The sequence below is a fragment of the Cavia porcellus genome, unplaced genomic scaffold (assembly GCF_034190915.1).
Source record: "Cavia porcellus strain 051 isolate PalLab524CR breed Dunkin Hartley unplaced genomic scaffold, mCavPor4.1 scaffold_26, whole genome shotgun sequence".
Lineage (NCBI taxonomy): Eukaryota > Metazoa > Chordata > Mammalia > Rodentia > Caviidae > Cavia > Cavia porcellus.
The window spans coordinates 4,360,283-4,380,207 of record NW_026947509.1 but is presented as its reverse complement, the minus strand read 5'-3'; the positions used below and the strand labels follow the sequence as shown (position 1 = coordinate 4,380,207).

At 43.9% G+C, this 19,925-nt stretch overlaps 1 non-coding gene and 1 pseudogene across 1 annotated transcript; one reads left to right on the top strand and one right to left on the bottom strand.

Annotated features, from left to right (window-relative positions):
• Positions 1 to 2,701: 2,701 nt before the first annotated feature.
• LOC100734648 (sphingolipid delta(4)-desaturase DES1-like) lies at positions 2,702 to 18,341 on the bottom strand (annotated as a pseudogene).
• Positions 18,342 to 18,942: 601 nt separating this feature from the next.
• LOC111758173 (U6atac minor spliceosomal RNA) lies at positions 18,943 to 19,068 on the top strand. Its single transcript, XR_002792400.1, has one exon. It is a non-coding gene; the product is annotated as a U6atac minor spliceosomal RNA (small nuclear RNA).
• The last annotated feature ends 857 nt before the right edge of the window (positions 19,069 to 19,925 follow it).

The following is a 19,925-nucleotide window of genomic DNA, read 5'->3' as shown; positions in this document are numbered from 1 at the left end:
GAACATGGCCCTCAAGCCCCACAAGGAGACCTTCTTAATTTGGCTTTCCATGTTTTCAACAACAGAAAAAACTCAAAAAGAGGAAAAAGAGGCACAAAAAAGAAATTTGCTAAATATCAGTCTGATCTCTTAGCAGTGGCACTTGGGGCTCCCAAGACAAGAAAGCCAAAACAAGGTGGAGCTGCCTAAGCCTCTCCTGGACCATGCTTCAAGTACAGCAAAGAAGGACATTGGGCAAGAGAGTGCCCCAATCCTGGTGTTCCCTTGGGTCCTTGCCCCTGTTGCGATCTCAAGGGCCCCTGGGAAGAGTGACTGTGCTAATGGTCAACGAGTGGGTAAGCCATCCTCTAACTCCTTACCCTCACAGGAGACTCCATCTCTGCCAGATTCATTGTTGACTGATCTGTTTGGACTCGCTGTTAAAGACTGACAGGGCTCAGGGCCCACAGTCCCCATTAAGGTATCCTTCTCAGAGCCCCGAGTCTCGCTGGAGGTCTCAGGTAAGACACTATTTGTACTCGTAGATGTGGGGGCGACTTATAGCGTACGTCCTGAGTTTTCAGGTCCTTGTATTAAGTCCTCAGTCTCTGTGGTGGATGTTGATGGCCAGCCTATGCAGGCTTTGTAGCTAGGGCCTATTCCATGCAGGTTCCAGACCCTCTTCTTTACCCATAGCTTCCTAATAATTCCAACATGCCCCACACCTCTTTTAAGTGGAGATCTCCTTCAAAAGCTTAACTTCTCCTTACCTTCTCTCTCCCTACAGCTTGAGTCCTCCAAACATCCTCACGGTATGCCACAAAGTCATCCCCTCCCCTTCCTTCTTCTCTAGTCAATCCCATAGTTTGGGATACCTCCAATCCCACCTGTGCTACCCATGCCATGCCTATTTTAATTCATCTCAGGGATCCTTCAATTTTTCCTTGTGTTCCCCAATATCCCCTAGCTCCCAAACATTTAGAGGGACTTAAACCTAAAATTAAGCACCTTTTAGACAATGGTTTTCTTAAACCTACCCATTCACCCTATAATATTCCCATTCTTCTGGTACTCAAGCCTGATGGGTTGTACCATCTAGTACAGGACCTTAGGGTAATCAATAGTGCTGTTACCCCAATCCACCCAGTGGTGCCAAACCCTTATACCATGCTCTCTCATATCCCTCCCTCCACCTCTCACTTTATAGTCACAGATCTTAAAAATGCCTTTTTTATTCCTTTGTGTTTATGAAGACTGACCCAGACACTCTGAGGTCTCAACAACTTACACCTGTCATCTCTAGAGTAAAACTTCTCCTCAGGGACACATAGCACCCCCTTCCTTTCCTATTCATCAGTTTCTTGGACACAACCCTGGTCAGGACTGGCAGGTAGATTTTACACACATCCCCTGCCACAAAACTCTCAAATATCTTCTCACCTTTGTACTTTTTCAGGATAGATAAAAGCCTTTCCCACAACCAGGGAGACTGCTGCTATACTTAATAAAGTCTCGTTACAGGAAATCATCCCAAAGACTACAACCAATGTGGAGCAGACCCTACCTGATCTTCTTGGCAACCCCAACAGCAGTCAAAGTTGCTGGAGTGCCATCTCGTTTCCACATCACTCAAGCGGTGCCCTTCCAGCCCTAAATCTAACCATCCAAAGTGGTCATCTCATCTTCTAGTGCCCACTCATCTCCATCTCACCAAGGCCTCACAGCCACAATTCTCAGGCCAAGTCATGTTTTGTTATCCAATTTGGTTCCTAATTCCTTATATTCTATTAATTAATTATCTTTTTTACAGCAGGACTCTAAACAGTCTTTCCTAAAGACTCCGACATCATGTGTAAGATCGTCTTCATATTGTTCTACGTGACAACTGTCTTATTCTCTCCACCCTCAGCTGTTTATTCAAACATGAGATCCCTGAAGGTCTAGGTTCTTACCTTCCCTATAGTGACACAGCCACAGCCTTTCCTATCCCTTTTATTCTTTCCAGCTCAACTCCTGGGCCAGAGACAAGCCCTACCTACCTACTCTCTTAACTTTTACCCTTTCAGATGGGGGAATAATCACCTCTCATAACTTCACTCCTCCTAACCCCACACTTATTTTTCAGAATTCTACCTCACCGTGGTAGGTGGACATATCTAAATCAAAGGCACCTTTCCATCTACCTCCCCTGGGTTCTTAAATATGATAGTGGCCTGCCTCCTCATAGCACCTTGTCTCTTTGTTTTTCCATCTAATGTGCAGGCATTCACAAATGATAAAGTTGTCCTGGCTGAAACACCTGGCACCAGCTTCTGCATGGGCATCAACCATCATCCCATCAACCCTCTTAAGCCCCAGTATGGTGCCCCCTTTCCGCAGGAAGTAGTAAGAGAGAGACTTCACCCTTTTCCTAACAATAAAAAGATGGGAGTGAAAGGGTTTTGCCCTAGACACGATATTACAGCAGTGGGAGGCAGGACCAGGGGAAGTTTATTTACCTTGAGGTCACTTTCCCCTCCCCTATGCAACTTACTTGTGGCATGAAAAGAGTCCCAATCAGCTACTTGAGCATCAGCAATGCCACCTTTAAGCACACCCCAGTGAGAAACTATATGTATGCCCCCTATACCATGTTGCCAGCAGAGAAAGTCAGGTCCCGGCGGTCATGGAATTCCCTCCATGTTCTTAGAATAAAGGTCATTTTTACTTTATATTATCTGTATTACCACACCAAAAATCCTATCACATAATATGAGTAAGTTTCATATTCCTGTAAGAACATGTAATGTTCTGCTAAAAAAATGTCCAGAAATTGGATTTAATCCCAGACCAAGCAATAATGTTGACAATATGTAAACTAATGACTTAATTCCTAAAATATAGTAAACTAAAATGTCAAAAGCAATCCAAACCACAATATTGATGATTTCCAGATTAGAAAATTGTTTGGAGTTGATGAACAGAGGTCAAAATATAATAAAGTAAGGCTGGAAAATAACCCACATAAATTTTCTAGAAGTGGTACAGAAGAACCAGCCCTCAAAATCAGTAGGAATATCCACATCAATGCCATCAGGTCCAAGGTATCTATGATGATCCAAGTGGTACCTCTTATAGGAAACTGAATATGGAAACCCAGTGTAAAGATTGGCAACCACTCCCAACCAGCGATTCCACAGTGCCTTGTGGTTGCCAAATGGAAAGTTGTGTACAATCTCATGAATAGTCAGAGTCATTGAGTGGTTGATGGGGCTGCCAATGACATAGGCCAGAATATGACTCCATTCCAGTTTCAATCTTTTACTGAGTAAAAGGCAAACACCTGGGTGAGAACCAATATCATGATACTCCAAATCAAGCTGGGGTCCGGTTTCATCATTAATTTTATCTGTGGATACTTTGCATGAAAAAACCAATAAAAATCATGCACAGTGAACAGTAAATGACAGTGCAGCATCTATAACTAATAATGCATTACTTAGATTTTTTTCTTCAAATCATAATAGTCTATCAGGGTATTTTACCAAATACCTACTGCAGGAAAGAAATGTAATAGTAAAATTGTAGCATAACACAGCTATTTGATAGATTATGCAAAAAAGTAGCTTCAAAATCTAGCATGTCCATATTTTTATTAAAATACATTACATGTGCATTAGAATGCCAGAATCTTCACCTGAAATAATGTGTGTAATAATTGTGCATGAGTTCCTTTTACTCCACATACTCACTAGCTTTTTAAAATAGTGATTTAAATCTTGCAAGATAGTATTAGCTTCCTGATAATGATATTAAGCATTTTTCATATATTTGTTAGCTATTTATATTTCTTCTTTTGAGAAGTTCCAGTTTGGGTCACTTATTCATTATAAACTGTATTATTTATGGTTACACTTTATGAATTCTTATATGTTCTAGATATCAGTCCTTTATCAGATGAACAGTTGATGTTTTGGTTTTATAGTTTATCTCACTTTATCTCCTTTGTTATGCAGAAGCATTTTAGTTTGGCAATTGTTTTATTGTTTGGGGGTTTTTGGGTCCTATCCATTACCTATTTATTGAGGAAGCTGCCTTCCTCCAAACGATGTCTTTGGCACTTTAGTTCAGACTCATTCCTGGCAAGCATGAAGTCCTGAGTTCAGTTCCCTCACACACACACACACACACACACACACACACACACACACACCCCGCCGCCCCAATGAATCAGACTCATTTGACTACACGCCTGGGAGTTTCTTTGGTCTCTGTTTCTGTTTTTACAGCCATAACAAGCTGTTTTGGTTTTTATGGTAGCATGCCTTCAAGTCCAGTATTGTGAAACCTTTTGGTTCATTATGCACAAGATGCTTTGATTCTTTGGGGTATTTCGTGCTTTCCTGTAAATTTCAGATTACGTTTTTAAGTGCTGTGAAGAATGTCACTGGTGTTTTGATGGGGAATGCATTGGATCCATAGATTGTTTTGGGATGTACAGACATTTTGACAATGTTAAACTAAGAAGATAAGAAGTCTTCCCCATTTATATATATATATATATATATATATATATATATATATATTTTTTTTTTTTTTTTTTTTTTTTTTTTTGGTAACAGGGATTGAACTCACAACCTTGCGCTTGCCAGGCAGGCGCTTATGCCGCTGAACTAAATCCCTGGCCCATTGGTGTGTACGTTCTTCAAATTATTTACAATAATTGTGTGTGTACGCTCTTCAAATTATTTATGTATGTATTTATTTATTTTTGTCTTTTTTGTTTTTATCGGTACCAGGGGTGGAACTCACGACTGCCTGCTTGCAAGGCAGGCGCTTATGCCACTGAGCTAAATCCCCAGCCCCTTCAAATTATTTATAATTTTTATTGCGAAGGTATTTTACTGCCTTGGTTAAGGTTATTCCTTGGTGTTTCAGTTTTGTAGTTATTGTGAATGAGGCTACATTCCTATTTCCTCTGAAAATTTATTCTTGATGTATAGAAAAGCTCCTGATTTTTAAGAAAATGGGTCCTTGCTATAATGTCTGGGTTGGTCTTGAACTCATCACCTCAGGTGATCTTTTTCTGTTTCCTGAGTTCCTGTTACTACAGATACACAGCATCACAGCCAGCTAAAAAACAACTGGTTTCTGTATGTTGATTTTGTATCTTGATACATTAGTGCATTCATTTATCAGGTCTAGTCGTTTCCTGGTGGAGTCTTAGGTTTTTAAAATCCGTATAGAATCACATCATGCTCAAAGCTCTTTTTCTACTTATATGCCTTGTATTTATTTCTCTTGACTAGTTGCTCAGGCTACAATTTCCAGTGCAATACTGAATAAAAGTGGTGAGAGTGACTCCCTTGTTTTATTCCTCAAGACAAAAAATTCTAAGCTTTCCCAATGACATGATGTTGGCTGTAGATTTGTCTCACATGGATTTTAGCACACTGAGGTCCAGCCCTTCCTTAGCTAATTTGTTCTGGGCTACTAATACAAAGGAGTGTTGCACATGAACTTTCTGCTCCTATTGAGAGGACCATAAGATTTTTCTCATCTGTTCTTTCATGATACGTACTGTGTTCATTGATTTGTGTATTTGTAAACAGCCTTGCATCCCTGGAATAAAACCGACCTGAGCTTGGTGAATGGTCTTTTTGATGCCCTGTTGAATTAGATTTACTAGTGTTTTATATGAGGATTTTTGCATATATGTTCACATGATATATTCATCTGCACTGTGTATGTGTAGGAGTTTTGTCTTTGTCTGCTTTTTGTACCAGTTATGTTGATCTTATAAAATATGTTTGGAAGGGTTCTCTCTCTTTCAATTCTTTGGAATGCTTTAACAAGTATTGGTATTGCTTGTTTATAAGTTTGTCAAGATTCAGCGGTGAAACCATCCAGTCTTGGGCTTATCTTTATTGAAAGACTTTTTACTGATTCCGTCTCATTTCTTGTTCCTGGTATATTCAGGTACTTCACAACATCATCCAATTTTAGTGGACCACATGTATCAAGAAACTTCTACATTATTACAGGTTGCTGAGTTTGTTAGCATATACTTCATAATAACCCCTAATGGTCTTCTGTGTTTCTGTGTTACCAGTTGTAATGTCTCTTCATTTGGATTTTCTCTGTTTTTCTAGGTCAGCATGACCAGTTTGTTATCTGAAATAATTTGTGTCTCCGTGGGGAGGCCACACTGACTCCATTTTGTCCCAGACACATTCGGTTGACAGTGTGCAGGTAGAAGGCACAGGCCTTGAAACATCCACCCTCTCAAGATGAAAACATGAGGTCCCATAAGGCAAGAAGCAAACAAGTTATATAATCTAAGCACGTGCAAAATGAGTTTCTTGTTCTGTATCTCAGTAAAAGCTGCTTGTTACGCTGCTCTGCGGCAGCCATTCTGCTGACCCTGGTGTGTGTGTCCCTTCGTTTTCCCTTTGCTTGTAGAACCCCTACATCTGGTGCCTGAACAGGGGACTCGACAGCAGAGATGTCTACTGTGGAGGGTGACTTGTCCTCGCTATGTTCCTGGGGTGGAACACAGCTCCCGATGTGCAGACTTCATTTTCTTCGGAAAATCTCTGGGTAAGTTACGTGGAATTCCCTGTCTGAAGCACAACAGAAACATAAGACAGGATGGCTTTTTCTCCTTAACAGGGCGGGCTGTGTTGCCCCCCTACCCAGTGTAATTCATGATCAGTGTGCTTGGTATCCTGAGGGAGGAATGCTCATTAGGGAGGATTGAGAAAAGATAGGCCGGCTGCTGCATGGGGAGCCTGGAGCCGCCACCTCTGTCCTGCTCGCTGGCGTCTCTGCTGGTGCTGCTGCAACCATCGGCAGGTGAGCAGATGGGACACCGCATGGCTGCCTTCCAGGTCCTCTCGGCTGGGCTGCTTCTGCTGTCTCTACATTAATTGGGCGAGGCCCTATTTTCCTTTGACCACTCAACAGTTAGCTCCTCTGTCCGATGCGTTACGGGGTCACACAGGTCCCGCCGACGGGATCTCTGACTCTCCTCTACAGCAGGCCCTTCCAAGCACTGCTCACACACTCACCACAGTGATGGTGGACCGAGTCCAGGAGCACCGCCCTCTCTCCTTACTCATTTTCCATCAGCCCCTTTGCCCACAGGGGCTCATGTTGCCATCCAGAGCAGCAAGGTGCTTATTGTTGAATGGTCACCTTTACCCCACTCGCCTGGTGGTACTTTATTTCCCTTTATCAATGCTATTTCCTTTCTTTTCTCTCGAGGGTGTACTCAAGCACTTATGCTCCTTGGAACTGACCTGCTGATGCGGTTTTACCACTTACCAAGGCTGACTTCTCCTTTCTGCTGCCCTCTACTGTTTTGTTTCTCTTCAAGTCTCTTTGGCTGCCTACGTTGGTTCCATTTCTTTCAAAACACCCCCAGACCCAGGCCGGGGTGTGTGTGTGTGTGTGTGTGTGTGTGTGTGTGTGTGTGTGTGTGCTGTCCTACACCCCTGCTAACCTGGGGAGGAGGGGACGCCTCTGTGTTATCTCCAACACGCCCTGGTGGATTCCTGCTCATTGCATTCGCCCTGCACGGGATGAGTTGGCACCACAGGCTGCACAACCCAGTTCCACAGGTTCTCCTCTCTCTGAATCAGTAAGCCTGGCCACCTCGGAAGGGACCCAATAGGACGACTGCCCAGCCAGTGACCTGGGGTGACATACAGACACTGATCCAGTCTGCACAAGACTTGCTCCACGCATCTGAAGAGGAACCAACTCCTGAAAAGCTTCTTGCAGCGGTATTTACCAAACTGACAATGAACTCTTTAATGCTTGTTTGTATTCTGTTCCTACATGTTTTGCAGCCCACCACGGGGACCTTAGAGTCTCATGACCACCAGGAAAGACTGGAATGCAGTATTTGGGTTCAACCGGCAAACAGTTAATGTCTTTCATTTCTGTCTCTCTCTAAAGATAGAAATGAAATACATTCTCGGGTCTGTCTGATTCCAGTATGCAAGGACCCCGCCTCTCTACCTGATTATACCATTTCCCCCCACTATTCCACACAAAATTGTAACATATGCTAACTTTACAAATTGAGGCCCTCCCACCTTTCAAAAACTTGATCATGGTGTTAAAATGTTCACTCCATATGTAGGAACTTCAAATGCCTCATGTGCTTGTATTGAAAATTGTATCACTCCATGTCTTTACTTTCCTAATAGTACTTGGAATTGTCCTAGTTATAAATCAATATTGTATGGACAGGGACATGCTCCTCTCCTTGCTGGGTGGCTCTCTTCATGTGAAGTGTGCACTTCATTTATATCCCTACACAATTATGTCGTAACACAAAATGCCGCCTTAGTTGCCTTCTCACATTGTTGCCTTCTCCTGAATCTACACTGTCTCGCACCAAACAGCCTACAACTAGTCTTACAAACAGTAAGGCCTGTATGGGGACATTTCTGTTAGCCTGCTAACCAAAACAGAAGGTTATGCTTTAGGTATTTCTCTGGTTGGTGTGCCTGCCCTGGCAGCCAGAGCCAATTACAGTGTTAATGTGCTAACTTGTCTCATGGAAAAACAAATTAATTATACTTCCACAGCTGCATTATTAAAAAAGGACAAACTGAGCACCCACAAACAATTTTAGATAACTGTGCTGCAATTGATTATCTACTTCTATTACATCAACATGGATGCAATGAAATTGCTCAAATGTGCTGTTTTAATTTGTCTGATGAAAGTAAATCCATTCATGAGAAGCTTCATGATTTATAAGAACTTACCAAGCAGACGCATGTGTCCCAAGAGCTCAATACTGGATTATGGAATTTCCTTATGGATATCAGTTGGTTAAAACAAATGTTTCTTTCTGGTATTGCTGTCCTTATCTGTTTAACTGTATGGGATGCCTTGTCCAATGTATCTAATCCCTATACAAAATGTTCATACCTAAAATACCGGCTTCTAACATGGTAAGAAAAGCTAAAGAAAAAGGGGGAGATGTGGAGAGGCCACACTGGCTCCATTTTGTGCCAGACACATGTGGTTGACAGTATCTTGGTAGAAGGCACAGGCCTTGAAACATCTCCCTCCCCACAAGGTAAAAACATGAGGTCCCATAAGGACAAGAAGCAAACGTGCTATTATAATCTAAGCATGTGCAATACAAGTCTCTTTGTTCTTTATCTCAATAGAAGCTGCTTGTTTATGCTGCTCGGGGGCAGCCATCTTGCTGAGCCTTGGTGTGTGCGCCCCTTTATTTTCCCTCTGCCTGCATATTCCCTCCCCCAGAACAACTCGTTAATTTTTGGGGGTTTTTGTTTTTGGGATTTTTTTGACTGTGCAGGGATTTTCAAACTCTGTGCTGGGGCTTGTTCAAACTCTGCCGCACCACTGTCCATTCGTTGATCTTTTACAATTTTGTAGTCTCAAGTTTTGCTCATTCTTGTTCTGTTCTTTGTTATTATTTTGAATGCACTTTGTTCATGGTGCTTTATACCCTTGAGGTGTGTCAAGCTCCTTTCCTGTGTTGTGTCATCTAACTGAATCCCCAAACTGCCGAGGCTGAGTGAGAACGAGTGGTCTTCCCACCCCAATCTCCCAAAGTGCTGGGGTTACAGGCGTGTGCCACCTGGCCTGGTTTTAATGTGAGATTTTGGTGAGATTTAAATGTGACTGAAAAACCTGCAGTCACACTGGTTCTGGTACCTGTAACTTCCTGCTTTGCTCTGTACTTAAGAGCGATATGAATTCAAAACTTAAGGTAGTATCTAGTGTTGCTTGTTCTTTGTTTTTGTTTTTTATTAGTATGTTTGCAGTATATAATGATCACATTCCCTGGGAAGAGTTGTTACATGTACACAACACATCTCAATCCCTTTTTAATCCCCTTTCCCTCTCCTCCCTTCTCCTCTCCCTGATTCTTTTTCCCACTTGAACAAAAATCTATCTTCCCACTTAACATTATCTTTAATTTTGCTCTTTATTTATATTTTAGGTTTCACATGAAAGACAAACCATGTGGTTCTGAAGCTGTGTGTCTGATTCATTTCACCTCATATTATTCTTTTTCATATGATTCATGTTATTCTTTTCATGACAGCATAGTATTCCACTGTGTATAAACACCACATTGCCTTTATTCCTTCATCTGTTAATGGACCTATAGGCCTCTTCCAAGATTTGACTGTTATGAATTTCTTTTTAAACAAGAAAGTCAAGACTATAAGATCATAAGAAACTAAAATACGCATCAAATTCTTATTCACAAATGGAAGGCTCTTTCTGGGAACACTGGGGAAGTTCATTGTGATAACTCACATTGAAGGTCAAAACATTCAAGGCCCATAGTTTGAGGGAGTTTTATACTCCTGTAAGAACAGGCAAGGTCAACTACAAAATGTTCAGAAGTCGGGTTTAAACCCAGACCAAGCTGCCAACTAAAGACTTAATAGTAAAATAACTCACACAAACTTTCTGCCAGTGGTCCTAGCCCTCAAAGTTAGTAAGAATATACACATCAATGCCATCAGCTCCAGGGTATCTATGATGATCCATGTGATACCTTTTAAGGAAAACTGAATATGGAACTCTAGTGTGAAGATTCCCAACCATTCCAAACCAGCGGTTCTGCAGCGCCTGGTGGTGGGCAAAGGTGAGTTGTGTGCAATCTCATGAACAGCCAGTTCACACAGCTGCCAAAGACATAGGCCCAAAACACGACACATTTCCAGTGCAAGTCTTTCACTAAGTGCAAGGCAAGCAGCTGGATGAGACCCATCAGCATGAATACCTGCATCAAGCTGTGACCAGGGTTCAGGGATTTTATCAACGCATCAATGCATGTAGATAAATCTAACACTCTCTGTGGGGACAGATTAATAAAGGAAACTAAGGCGCTCAAAGATTCAAATTCCCAGAGCCAGACACACATAAAGAATTTAAAAGTTTCTAACAGTATCCATAAAAAGAATCTTTTCTACTTTAGCTGCAGGGCCTAAACTGCTGAACCCCAAACATAATTTGATTGCTAAAATACAGTAGAAGTTTGATGCTTAGCCTCGAAGGGGACATGAAATAAAAGTGATTGACAAGAATGTATTCCATAAGTTGAGATGGAGCTGTTTGAGGGATGCTGAGCTCCAGACTGTAACCAGGTTATTCTGCTAGAAGGGGTTCTCCGCCCAGCCCCCCTGTGGTGTGGGCCTCTTCTCCTGTATCCAAGGACACTAATCCTGTGTTGACCCAGCATGACACTGCTGCCACTCTCAGGACCCTCTCTCACTGCCCACCATTAACTCGAGGCCTAGAGTCAGGATCAAATCACAAAAGCTCCTAAAAGTGAGAGGTGGGATCCATCAGAGGTCTGCTATTCTTCCAGTGAACTTCTTGAGTTTTCCAATTCTTACAAGCAGAGACCTGATGAGCTAGTGTGGGAATGGATTTTAAGGATGTAGTAAAATGGTGACAAAAACATACACCTGGGTTAGGCTGAGTTTGTCAATTGGGGTCATTAGATTCTGAATTTATTGTTGCAGATCATGAAGTTAAATAAGGCATTAATAGGCCATCTGGCTGGTTGGCAGAATATGGGTCAAAGACAGCCCACTGTGAATGAGTTAGAGAATCAGATAGTCCTTGGTTTACTGTCAATGTGGCAATTCAAAGGCTCGAGGGAGGGGAATGCTGGAGTGGACCCATCATGTAAAATGGAACCCTCCATACTGTGGTGCTCAGCAAAATGAATCTTTCACTAGCACCTTGAGAAACACATTCATGAGGGGAGCACCAGCACCCATGAAGCAGCCTGTTATTGATGCCCTCTGCATGCCAGACTTTATGGTGGGCACTGCAGTCTCTCAATTGGAAAACTTAAGGGCAATGACTTAACTGGCTCATGGAATGGCACTGAAGACACGACGTGTACACTTCCTTCATGGTCCCCAGGAGCAGAGCTATGATCAGAATGGCCTGACACACATACACCTATGGTGGTGGCTGATTAGCTACAATGTTCCCAAAGAAGTGAAACTGACAGGAATCCTAAGTTTTTACTAGATTTATATAATGAAAAAAATGAAGGTCGGCTGCACAGAAACCTACCCCAAAGTGCAGTAATAAAAAATCATGGCATCTCAACAGTGCCTAGAGTTGAGCCACTTTGCATACCCAAAATCCCTCAGATGAAGGAGGAAAGACTCTGGTGGCCCCACCAAAAATTTATATAGTCAGTCTTTCCCCCATCCTTCCTCAAAGGACCTACAACCTTTTACTAGGATACGTGCACACTGCAGGAAGAGAAATGATTGGATATTTTAGGCACTACTCAACACTGGTTCTGAACTAACGCTGATTCCAGGGAATCCAAAGTGTCATCCCAGCCTCCAGTAAGAATAAAAGCCTATGGAGCATGGGAGATGGATGGAGGTTTAGCAAAAGTTTGACTCATAATGGTCCTTGAATCCATCCTGTAGTTATTTCCCATTTCAGAATGCATAACTGGAATAGATACACTTACTACTTGGCAGAATTCTCAGACTGGCAGATTCTCAGGTTAGATTCCTAGCCTATTGTGTGAAGCCTATTTTAGTTGGAAAGGCCAAATGGAAAACTTTATAGTTGCGTATATTCTGTAAAAGAGTATCTAAGAAATAATATTGCATCCCCAAAGGACTTGAAAAGATTACTGCCATTATCAAGGACTTGAAGGATACAAGGGTGGTGGCTCCACCACACCCCTACTTAACCCTCCAGTCTGACCTGTGCAGAAGACGCATGGCAGAGTACTGTGAACTGAATCCAGTGGTGACTCCAGCTATACCTGCTGTACCAGATACGGTGTCTTTGCGCAAATTAATACCTCCTGGTATTTGTTGTGCAACTACTCACTTGGAAAATGCCTTCTTGACACCTATCTATAAGGCCCACCAGAAACAATTTGCTTTCAACTAGTAAGGCCAAAACACACTTTCCTTGTCCTGCCTCAGGGTTACACTGTATTAACTCTTCAGTCCTGTGTTACAACTGAGTTTTCAGGGACCTTGATTACCTTTCTTACAAGGTACCACACTGGTCTGTACATTGATGATACTTTACTGACTGGACCAAGTGAGCAGGAGGTAGCAACCATTCTAGACTTGTCAGTAAAGCATTCATGAGTCAGACAATGGGAAATAAATCCAACAAAAATTCAACAATATCTCTATACCTCAGTGAAATTTTTAGGAATCCAGTGGTGGGGGTGTTAGAGATTTCTCTTCTAAGTTGAAAGAAAAGTTGTTGCATTTTCCTCTCCCTGCAACAACAGGCATAAGACCTAGTGAGCCTATTTGAATTTTTTTTTGTTTTTTTTTAAATTTTATTTAAGGAGAAAAAAAAAAAGCAGAGAAAGGGTACAAGTTATACAGATTTACAGAAAAAAAATAAACAGCAGGAAATCACTAGTTAATGGATTACATATTGTCATCTTAGAAATAATTGTTCACGTCACAAAGTTAAAGCTTGTAAAGTGGACATTCCAACAGTGAGACTGCAAACAGTTCTGTTCAATGATCCAATAAAACTCAGTGATATCATTTTCTATCTTATACACTTAAACATACATGCAGTTATATCATTTAGAGCACTTCCTTTTCCTCTCTTTTGTACAATGACAATTACACATTTTGGGTTTTGTTACTCCCACAGTTCTTATTACTTTTTTGGAAGGGAGTAGAACCAAATGTGACATAACAGAACAGAGTCAATCAAATCAAAAAGGTGGACATAATAGATAATGTAAAAGCATATTTGAATTTTGAAGGCAATGCATTCTTCACTTAGATGCTTTATTCCAGCCCATTTACTGCATGACTCAGAAAGTTTTGAGTGGGGTCCCAAACAAGGAGAGGGTCTGCACAGGTCCAGGCTGCTGTGCAGGCTGCTCTGTCAGTGAAGCTTCATGATCCAGCAGAGCCCATGGTTCTTGAAGTGGACGCTGCTTGGAGCCTCTGGCAGGCCCACATAGTGAATCCCAGGTGAGGTGTTCAGAATTTTGGAGCAAGGCTCTGCTATTATTTACAGACAACTACTTTCCCTTTGGAAAACATCCTCTAGCCACCTACACCACCATGGGGTCTCAGGTTACCATGTTACCAGAGTTGTCCATCATGAGCTAGGCATTGTCTGCTCCACGTCATAAAGTTGGATGTGCACAGCAACACTCTGTCACTAAATGGAAGTACATGCATGTTCAAGCCAGAGAAAACCCAGAAGGCACAAGTAAGTTACATAAAGAAGCTGCCCAGGTACCCATGGCTCCTACTCCTGCCATATTGCCATCTGTCTCCCAACATGCACCTGTGCTTCCAAGGGTACCCCACTGCCAACTGACAAAAGAAGAGAAGGCTAGAGCCTGGTTTACAGGTGGCTCCACATGATATGCCGGCACTACCTTCAAGTGGACTGCTGCAACAGTACAGCCCCTTTCTAGGACTTCCCTGAAGAAAAGTGATGAAAAGAAATTTTCATATTGGGCAGAAATTTGGGTAGCATAGCTGGTTCCACGTTTTTGCCTAGAAGAAAAAACTGGCCAGATGTGCAACTGTATACTGATTCGTGGCTACAGTCAATGGTCTGGACCAATGGTCAGGAATTTGGAAGGAGCGTGACTGTGACACAGGTGACAAAGCTATCTGGGGAAGAGGTATGTGGACACACCTTTCCATATGGGCAAGAGATGTAAAAATATTTGTATCCCATGTAAACACTCATCACAAAGTGACCTTAGCAGAACAGGACTTGAATAATCATGTGGACAGGATAACCCGTTCTGTAGATAGTAGTCAGCCTCTTTCTTTAGCTCCCTTGTCACTATCCACTGGGCCCATGAAAAGAGTGGCCATGATGGCAGGGATGGAGGCTACGCCTGGGCTCAGCAACGTGGACTCCCACTCACCAAGGCTGGTCTAGCTATAGCCACTGCTGAATGCCCAATATGTCAGCAGCAGAGACCAACCCTGAGTCTCTGACCCGGCACCATTCCCTGCAGGGCTGCAGTCCGCATGTGGCACCAGGGCCACCCGTTGGAAACTTGGTTGTACAGGGTTAAGTTGATGAACATCAGGACCACCAGCTGTGTTGGACCAGAACACACGCACGCTGTTCTGAACTGAAGATGACACTGCAGCTGGGGCAGCCAAGGACACGGGCTGTTGACCCCTATTCCTACACAGTAAAGCTGCCGCCTTAGAGATCAGACAGCTAAAATCATACCACTTGTCTCTTATTTTATTCACTGTCCTCTTGGTTAGGAAGCTGTAGACCTGATCAGTTTTCGATAGCTACCACCTGGTCCTCCCCAGGCTAGGGACCTCTCTGGACCCTGGGGACACACAGAAGCTTGCCTGCTCAGGTTACACCCATGTTGCATCTGTGTTCCCCTCTCCCAGGCTCCCAGGTCCTGGGCCACATGGATCTTGATGCCCACCCTTAGGGGCCCACCCTGTCCTTCCTAGAGTCCATGTGCATCACTTCCTAGACCAAGCTTCTTGTAGATGGAGGCAGCCCAAACCCAGGAATCACTTCTTTAAAAAGGGCTTTTACCACCTCAAGGCCCATTCTGACCTGGTAGGGAAGGCCATTCAGTGAAGGCATGGATGCGCATCAATAGGTACATGTGCCTCCTAAACATGGGCATGTGGGTGAAGTTCATTTGCTAGTCTTCCCCAGGGGAGGACCCTTGCCATTGCATTGGTTCAGTGATGGCAATGGATGTGTCGGCAGGTGATGAAAGGCACAGACTGGGCATCCCCTACAGACCTGGGTCACAATGTTAGACTCCAGGCCCTATAAAAAGCCCCTGTGCCACAGTAGTGGTACCTTCCTGCCCTAGGGGGAAGGCATCATGTCGGGACTCACTGACTTCCAACTGTGCTCACTGTGACAGGAACTGGGACCTCACATACCACCACTGACCCCTGTGGACTGCTCAGAGCTCATCTGGAGCTCTTCTGCACAGCACCCCGCCTCTAAGTCCAGATCATGGACAGAGAGAGCTCTTACTAGACTGGGATTATCTTAGGAGATAGCATTTCTGGCAGATGAATCTGCCAGAGAATTACTCTAGAAGATGGGGATCCAAGGAGGCTTGATTCCCCCAACAATGAACAACTGCTATCTCACTCGAGGGATTGACTGCCTTGAGAAGGGTCTTAATGGTGACTGGTGGGCTGTCAAAAGTCCTCTCCTTTCTAGGACTGCATGTGTATAAGACACAAAAGGCACACTGGGAGTCTATATATTCTCTTGCTTGCTCTGGGAAAACTGGAAAGCTTGAGTGAGGGCAGTGAGTTCAGTCTTTAGGCCAAAGTCTCAGGAAGGAGTTCTTGTCCTGTGACCTGGACTGACTAGTGTGACCAGCCCTCCTAATGCTGTCCTTTAGAAATCTCTCACTTCACTGACCCATGCATGTGCAAGCGTCCCGTCTCTCAGTGCTGGGCAGCTGGCACAATTCTGGGTAACGGTTTGTTCATCCTCATGTTCTGCCAGTTGGTTACTTGTGAGAAGGGTAGCTGAGTTTAGAATCACGAAAGACTGAAGACAGACATCTGGGTTTTCAGTATGGATGAGCTGATACTTAGCGATTCTTTCTCCAGTCATCCACAAGTGTCCCCTGAGTTCTAACAGGAGCTTAAGCTGGTGCGAGATCAGAAGTGAGAGTTTTCATCTCAGTGCTACCTTAGCAGCTTCATGGACTAAGTGTGTCATAGTGGGCACTGCTCATAGGCAGCTGGGCCAACCTCTTGTCACCCCATCTAGCCCTCTGGGAGAGTAGGTAACTTGCCAGTTTTCTGGCCCAGATGCAGGGTTAGCATGCTAGTGGCTACTCACACCCTCCCCCTCTTCCAGTCATGAAGAGAGAAAAGGGCTTAGTAGGGCTGGATTCCTCATGCCAGGGCCTGCATCAGGGCCCAGGTTAGGGCTGAAAAGTCCTTCTGAGCAGCTACTGTCCATTTAAAGGGTTCTGATGCCAGTGTTGCCTCAGGTAAGGATCTGGCTGTTGGCCCAAAATGGGGAAACTATGTGGCAGATGGCCATCACTTCCAGTAAAGCCTGCAGAGGCTCCTCAAACTCCAAAAGCCCCAGCCACCAAATTGCCTTTGTTCCTCTGAGAATAGTCATCTCTGCCCACGTGTTAAATATGAGGTCACTTTTTATTGTGAAACCTGGACCTTCCTTGTAAACTCTTTTTGCTGAAAAATCAGGAGTCTTACTGCTGCTTGGACCAAATAACTCCTTGGGGGCTATAAACGAGGAGGCCATCTATGCACAGGAACAGGCCTCTCTTTTTAAACTGTGAATCTCCAGTATCTGGAGCTCAGGCCTGCCCAAACAGGTGGGGGTGCCTCTAAAACCCCGAGACAAGGTGGTCCAAGCATACCGTCAGTGTGGTCACGTCTTGGCATCTTCCCATTAAAAGGCAAACACGCATTGGGAGACAGCGTCCACAGGGATAGAAGAGAAGGCACCTTTCAAGTCACAGACAGAAACAATGAGAGTTTCTTGGAATCTGTACAAGGAGGGTGTATGGGTATGATACTAACGCGTGAACTGCCGCATGGATGACTCTGAGGTCTTATACTGAGCCATATTCTATGGTTTTGCTAATGGTAAGACAGCTGTACCGCGTGCAGACTGCCATGGCACCAGCAACCCTGTAGCCAAAGATTTATCAGTAATGGAATTAAACCTCTGATAAGCTTCTCTCTTACGTTAGCACTGCCTTCTGCGAGGGTACAGATCGAGGTCCTCTAGCGGAATGGTTACTGGGGTGGTCTTGGTAGCCCTTGTTGGGCCGCCATCACACAGTGCTTGGGAATCAACTCCTAGCAAAGTAATCAGGCCCACTCGGCCAGGCTGGCTGGGTCCCTAGCAAGTCACAGGTTGCCAAATGTGTGGCTGGCAGTGCTCCTGAGTACATCACTTACCTGGCATGGACTGCGGTGTCACCAAGGAGGCAACGTAGAAAAGGCAGTGTTTTGACTGGAAGCTCAGTGTTGGGGTAAAAAAAGCTGACTGATTAACTCCTTCAAGCCCTACAACTGAGGAGTGGGATAAGAGATTAGAATTGAGCAAGATGCCCTGGCAAAGGAAAAGAAAGTAATTTGTCTGCCCACCACCCCACAGCCACCTGAGGTTCCTGCGGGTGATGGGGATGCCCTGAGTGGGAGCCATCACCACCACCCGGGCATTCCTTCTGGCCACCATGGTGGCAGATAAACGCATCCCTGCACGGGAATGGGGGCAGTCTCTTCCCAGCACCGAGTCCTCACGCCCAGTCGGACCCGCAGTAACCGCTCGCCGCGGGCCCTGGCTGCCTGTACTCCAAGCACTGCGATTTGCATTGCCTCGGTTTCCCTAGGTGCCACGCGCTTTGTCTCGAGCCTTATTCATTAGGGCCCACGTGGCTTTAGCCCATCTTATTTGCTTATTTAACTCCCAGGGGCCATCTACTTCATCACAGCTGTTAAGACCAGTAAGTCACACTGACCAATTGGCTTATCAAGCTGCAGGCGTGCTGGAGTTTTGGGAGCTTCCTCCTAATATCCAAAGCTGACTGGCTAATAAAATACTGTCCCAAGATAACTTGGTCCTTTCCACTCTAGATTAAATTAGCATATTTACATAATGCCTCTTCATGCTGCTGCTGGAAAGGAGCTGGATTTTTATCTGAGCCCCTGACTGAGCTCACCCTAATTTACAGACTTGGGCATGCCCCGGGACACCCCCCAAGACAGTCCAGAAGCATCACCTCCATCTGGCTTCCCCACCTAAGTGCTTCCTGGGAGCCAGTAACGCATCCTTTGGCTGATTATCAGCGGGTAAAACCATGAAGGCTTCCTTAATTAGCCTGCTGCAGATCTTATAATTCCTTCTACTGTTGTGCAGCAAGAAACCAGGATGAACCAGACATCTCACCAGGTCGCATCCAAAGTCCCTCATAGAGTGCTGTATGAAAGGAGAGAAGGTTAGCACTCCCCTTAACAAGGATGGAAGAGGCCCTCGGGCCTGACGACACGCACACGGTTAAGGCATTGCCACCTACTTCGTGGCATCTAACCACTGTTTTTTAAATTAAAATCTAAATGGACCAAAGATCTATTAAAGCAGAAACACTAAATCTATTGGAAGACAAATTGGGTAAAAACCTTGAAGACGGGGCTGGGGGTTTAGCTCAGCGGCATAAGTGCCTGCCTTGAAAGCAGGCAGTTGTGAGTTTGATCCCTGGTACCGATAAAAAGGAAAAAGACAAAAAAAAAAAAAAAAAAAAACAAACCTTGAAGACATAGCGGTAGGTAGATAATTCATGAACAGGACTCAAACTGCACGGGAAATACTTCCCATAATCAATAACTGGGATCACCTCTTATTAAAAAGTTTCTGCATGTCAAAAGAAATCTCTAGCATAATGAAAAGAAAATCCACAAACTGGGAAAAAAATCTTAGTGAACTGTCTCTCAAAGGACTTTTGTCTAAAACATATAAAGAATTTTTAAAAATCAGACCCCCAAAATTCAAAGATCCAATCCAAAAATGGGCATCTGAGATGAATTCACACTTCTCAGATGAAATACAAATGGCAAATAAATGCATGAAAAAATGTTCATCATCATTACTCATCAGAGAAATGCAAATTAAAACCACACTGAGATTCCATCTCACTCCTGAAAGAATGGCCAGGATCAAGAAAACCACCAACCACAAATGCTGGAGAGGCTGTGGGGAAGAAGGAACTCTCCTACACTGTTGGTGAGAGTGTAGACTGGTGCAACCATTGTGGAGGTCAGTCTGGAGATTTGTCAAAAAGCTGGGATTGGAAGTCCCATTTGTTCCAGCTATTCCACTTCTAGGCATATTCCCAGAAGAACGGAAAGCATCATACCACAGTGATATATGTGCACCCATGTTCATAGCAGCACAATTTGTAA